Genomic DNA, 6,356 nt, shown 5'->3' with positions numbered 1-6,356 from the left:
CAAAACATTTTTCAAACTGTTCCAAAAAAAAAAATTCAAAACATATACATGTATTTCTGAACTTTGAACTCAGAACCACAATTTACCAAAGACCTTTCATCTACCAATGATATTTACCAGAACATGTAATAAAGAGACTAAAATTATAGAATACATACATTATTTATCAGATATGCAGATAAATACAGAGTCTCAAGACTTTGGATTCTCCACCCTTTCCTTGTCATCAAAGTAAAAAAGAACATTTTTTTTTTTTTTGTAAATTGACAGCTAAATGCTTCACATTACCGCAGAGACCAATTCCTTGTTTAGCAAGCTTAATCTAAATTTCCACTGTGCAAATAAGAAGTGCAATGCATTTTTAGTATGTACTCAACAGGTTAACAACCTAGAACTTCAATATCAATTATCAAGGAATTAAAAAAAAATATACTAGTAAGAGAGGGAGACAAAGGTCTGTGTAATTATATACGGGGAAGAGAAGAATTTATTATAGTTAGACTTTAGTCTGATGGGGAGATTGTATATTGGGGCAATCTTTGCCTGTCCCCATGCAAAGCTACAGTTTTAAAATGTCACACATTTCACCTTTAAATTGATATATTTTAGTAACATGTATAGAGTCACTTGTTCTCATATGTTTCCTCAAATCAAACATGTTTATCCCACGACACCAGCTCTCTAATTTTGGTACGAACTTCTCCATTCTTATTATCATCTAGCACACTAGCCTGTAATTGTGTTTGACATAAGCTTTGTTTAAAGTTTGATGCTGAAATAAAGGATACTGTGCTGTAGTATGAAATTGAATCCCAATGTCAAATTTATCTTAAACAGTGAAATTTGTACTGCAAAATCCACAATCAGTCCACATCATCTGCAACAATATACATGACTGCATTCAGATAACCAGGATAACAGGGAATAAATGTCTTCCAATGCTACCTTGTCGTTTCCAGAAGTTAGAAAGTATTATATATTTTATGTAGGTATGGTATGTAATATTTTGAAAATAAAACAAAATTATGAAATGATGATTTTTTTTTTTTGTATTTTGTGATATTTCTGGATACTGATATCTTTAAATTTCCTGTCAAAATCATTAACTACCGCATATACAGAGAACAACAGGACATTATGACAAATAAACACGGCACTCAGCATGAGTTTCCTATCCCTCAGTGGCAAATTTTAAACAGCGAATATGACGAAAAAAATTAACAAAAAATATGTTTCCTTATCAATTAAGTCATAAATTTCACATAAAACAAAACCACATTAATATTTCTATGTAAAACATAAACAGGAAATTAAAGAGAAGCAACCGGTGGCAGAACTATTACACATTCAAGGAAATATTACAAATACTATAAGGTTTAAATTGATAATCATCTTTTCAACTTGACATCCTTTAGGAACATGTCATAGTTTTAATCATTTCCCTTGAGAGGACATAATATAAAGTTGGTGTGATCAAAGATAAAAATTACTGAAAATGAATTGATTTTACTCCATTTTTTTTTTTTTTTTAGAGAATCACCATACCCATCCATCTATCTGAACAGACAGCTAGATAACAGTCCCCTTTCCCTAAAATTAAGAGAGTCTTTACAAAACCCTGTTATTAAACTCACATTAATTTCAAGTGTTGTTACTTTCTAACTTTCTGTGTCATTTTTTTTTTTACATCATTCTATAACTTTTTTAAAAGTTTGTGCCCACCTCCTTTGCTAGAAACATCAGGTGACTGGATCTAGTTAAGGCATGTATAGATAATTTAAAGGCTAGATCTACACTTGATTAAAAACATACACAATATACATGTACAAGGCTCACATAATGTATATCACAGACAGACAGTAGTGTTCACTATTGAAAAATATCAAAAAAATATTTGCAGAATTGCATTACTAATTCCAACATATTCTGTAAAACATGAAGTAAAGTTCCACAAATTACAGGGACTTCTTGATATATACAGAGAGATGCATGCAGTGAGTTTTCTGATGCACATTAACCACTGATGATTGATCCTCTCATCACTTACTTTCAGAACAACTCAACAAATAAAGGATATCCAACAGCTTAATGTCCTCTGAAACGTGCCTTCATAAACATTTCTTTCATTTCATCTCTCAGGATGGACATTCACAAGAACTCACTACAGTTGAATGATGCTATAAGTGATATAATGCACTGGCTGTCAAGGTATTCACTACAAGACATGGTTACTACTACTGGAGAGCTGCTTACTGTCCCTAACACTGAATTACTACAGACTGAGACTCCCTGGCACACACTGGACTTCTTCCCTCTACTGCACAGTGAGTGCATACTACTACTACCCATGAACATTGATGAAAGAACACCCAGCCAATAATTCCTCATAGTAACAGACTTCCTCTGATATTTGTGCCAGTAAACAGTTTCTTTACAAATTCAGATGTCGATAAATCAGCATACTAGGCTTTATCATCAATGACAGCTATGCTAATTCATGATTTTTTCAAAATAATAAATAAAGAAAAGAACAAGGAACAAATTAAAAAGAAAATGCCCACTTCAGAACAATCCACAGATAATTCAAACTATACAATTTAAAATAATAATATAATTATACATCTATTAAAATAAATCTATGAAGCATTTCTAGTTATGGAATTCGAAAAGCAAGTACCGAAGTTGATCAAAAAATATACAGTTTTCAAAATTTTCAAAATACCTGTCGTAGACCCATGTTGAATGGTTAAAATCAGCCTTTAACCAGATTTTATTAATGGCTGAACTTTCATCAATAATGGCTTAAAAGGAAAATAAAAATGCAATCGCAAATGTGATTAATTCCCACCAGCGTAAAACTTTACCTTTTACGCCCATGCTAAAACTCGTAAAAGCAGAATTACTCACAGGTATGACACAGAAGAAAAAAACCCCTGAAAATATTATCTTCTACCAAGGTAAAAATAAATCTACAGATCTTAAAATGGTTGATATAAGAGGTCTTAAAATTACCTTGTGTTAGCAGTGGCAGATTGATCCCTCTAAATGTACTGATGGTCTGTAACAGAACAGTTGCTACACACAGAAAGAGAAGAGAAATTCCTTCTTTTCAATGCCCTTCATTCTGTGTATGATGTATCCTTAAATTGCTATATCCCAAACATAATGCCTGTAAACATAAAAGATGTCATTTATATTTCACTTTCATCAGACATTTATTTCAGCCAAGTAATGATATTTAAGACCTTTTCTTCACCATCATAATTTATGAGAAAACAAATAATTCACTTTCCACTGAAGTTTTCCCACTGAATGTCACTATTCACACAGATTGTACTGTCCTTCACACACTTGTTAATGTGAAATATTTACCGGTAGTAAACATTACAATAAATCAAGCTTATATTTTTATGTACATGTATTTGAAAACAGACAGGCCAATGGAAGATTTTCCAATGAAGCAATAAATATTTTCTACTAAAAACCCTATTATCATTTGGTATCAACTCAGTAATTTTGTTTACGTCTACACTTAAAAAACTTCAATTGACCTATTTCAGCATGTTCAACACTTAAAGTTTACTTAGTGCATAGCATCTAGAGCTACACTGAACTTTTTATCTTTGTGTTAACAATGTTGAAAAAACATAGGAAAGTGAATCTAATTTATAGCATAAAAAAGTGAATGTTAAGAATCAATACCTTACACAATATGTACAATGTGCCTAAGACAGTGACTGAAATTAACTAAAACTTAATTACAAGTACTATATCATTAATAAGCATGATAAGGGTCACATCAACAAAACAAACAAACAAAAACAAAATAACACTACAATTTTTAATGATTAAATTTATCATGACATTGTATATACAGTAAATAAAGCTGACATTTTCTCACTTTTCTCCAAGAATTTTTGCTTAATTTCATTTATTGTCCCACTAGATTTTGAAGATGCATTCTAAAAGAATAAAAGTAGACATCATTTCTAATTAGGATTCCAGCATTAATGAATTATTCCAAATGACACTTTCTTTTAATATTCTTCCAATTGTCGTCATACATGTAAAAAAAATTCAGAACTTAATAGGTAAATCCTTTAAGTAGGTTGAATTATACGTAACATATCATATAAAAGAACTAGAATGGCCTATCTAACATGTGTCTTATCAGCATATTTATAAATATGTAGGTTACTATATGCAAATATTAAATTTTATATTACTGTACAAGGAAATGTAAGAAAATAAGAAGTCCATGGGTCGATCATAATGCTCTCTAGCGTCAACATTCTCTTCCTGACTTATGAAATTTTAAAATGTGTACATGAAGATATTAAAATAAACCTTTTATTGTCATCTCAACTTAAAATCCAAGATTTCAAAAATTTTAATTTACAGCATTAAGCTTGAATGATATTCAACTTTTTAGGTAGCGGTAAGCCTTTTCATTCTTCAAAATATCTACATATTTTTACAAAACTTTGTCCAGGATCCGAGGCCTTAATTCCAACACACTCAATGTATATACCTAAATTTACTATTAGGATAATGACCTTATTTAAAACATATTTACAATATACAGTTAATATTCAGTTGAACTTTGGACCAAAGTCTTTGGTATCTCAAACACCAATATCTTGAATCCCATGGATATGTCAGTGACCTGGAAGTCCAAACCACATATTCTTTAAGTATTTTACCCTAAGTTGATATACCTTGAATCCTTGGATATCTCAAAGTTTTTACTTGGTCCCATCCCGTTCTATATAACGAAGTTTGATTGTACAAAAATTATCTAAAATATGCAGACTTGGTATTCTTCATTTGATTTCATCAATAAAGTGAACTGAATTACAGTAGATATAACTGCAAAACATTAGTAAAATGTCATATCCATAAGTCATTGAATTTAGTGTTCAGTCATGACAACCTATAAAAGTAATGACTATCAGACTTTAGATCTTGACAACTGGATATAAATCAAACATGTCAAAGGGAAGCAAAAAAAAAAAATGTATTTATGCAATAGTGATTAAAATCTCATTAATGATGGTGTTAAAATCAGAACAATTTTTACCTTTCAGGGTAAAACATGTACATGTTCTAAGAAATTCTGACCTATAGCTTTTTAACTGCCTCACATTACACTAATCTTTATTCCCTGAGAAAAACATTATATAATTATGTAGCATATTACTCACTCCCAACTGCAGCCAGTCACTTGTTACTAATGTCTGGATTAGTTTAAGTTTTATTTATTGATACAAAATTATTTTCCTTACTTTCTTGGATTTTTTCCCCAGTCAATAAACTATACATAAAATATTTAAATCTATGTAGATACCATTCAATCTAGCTTCACTGATGTCAGTGGTGTGGAAATAAAGAGATGAACAGCATCATGAGCATGTGAATAGTTCTTACTCTGAAGTTATACTAAGACTACCGAAGTGTTATATTCATTGTTAGCAAATCAAACTTTAGCTCAAATATATGTAAGAAAGTACTTGTGTTTGGTGCAATCACGCACAAGAATTATGGATTAAGTATTTCTAAGTAATATACATGTATTTATACATGAAATTACATGTACTACTGGTACATCTATATAATATGCATGCATTTATATAAAATTACATTTTTGGGGTTGTTCATAAATTGATGAAATAGGACATAAAAGATATTTGCTCTAAAATGCAATTATATATAAATCCAATTGAAATAAGCAAGCAAGCATATACTATACTCTGGCAATATAAATGTATGTCTCTGACATCGGACATATTCACATTTTCAATACACTTATGCCATTTAAGGTAGGTTTTTTCAGTAAAAAGTAGTACCCTTATATGACCGCGTAGATTGGGTCTAAAAAGATGTGTTGTTGATCGGTCGGGCAAGAGGGAATGTTGGCAGGGAAATGAGTGGCGCTATGGGCCTGAAGTACTAAAGCCGTATTCCTAGGGCTCTTCCCAAACACACATATAAAAGTCCAAAGTAACGAGGGATTGGTTTCCGAATTTATTAACAAGTCCCAACAATGGAAATGATTAACATGGAACAACAATAAACAGTAACCAGTTGGATATGGCCATAGCCTCCAAACTGTTAAAAGTAGATATAGTTAAAACATGATGGGGAACGAGTCGGACGTGGCCGGTAGTACACCCAGCCTCCGAACTGTTAAGTAAAAATTGACAATGGTATTTAAGAGGAATTGAACAATGAGTTAAAAAAGACAGGTGTTGACAATGAGTAAAAGTGACACAGGTAACAACAAATGAAATGCTTTGATGGCATGGACATAAAGAACATCGATAATTAAATAATTCCATATTTGTGTAAGGGATTAA

The sequence above is a fragment of the Saccostrea echinata genome, unplaced genomic scaffold (genome assembly GCF_033153115.1).
Source record: "Saccostrea echinata isolate AGI-Se365-2 ecotype Australia unplaced genomic scaffold, CSIRO_AGI_Sech_v1 ptg000014l, whole genome shotgun sequence".
Lineage (NCBI taxonomy): Eukaryota > Metazoa > Mollusca > Bivalvia > Ostreida > Ostreidae > Saccostrea > Saccostrea echinata.
This window is presented reverse-complemented; position numbering follows the sequence as displayed.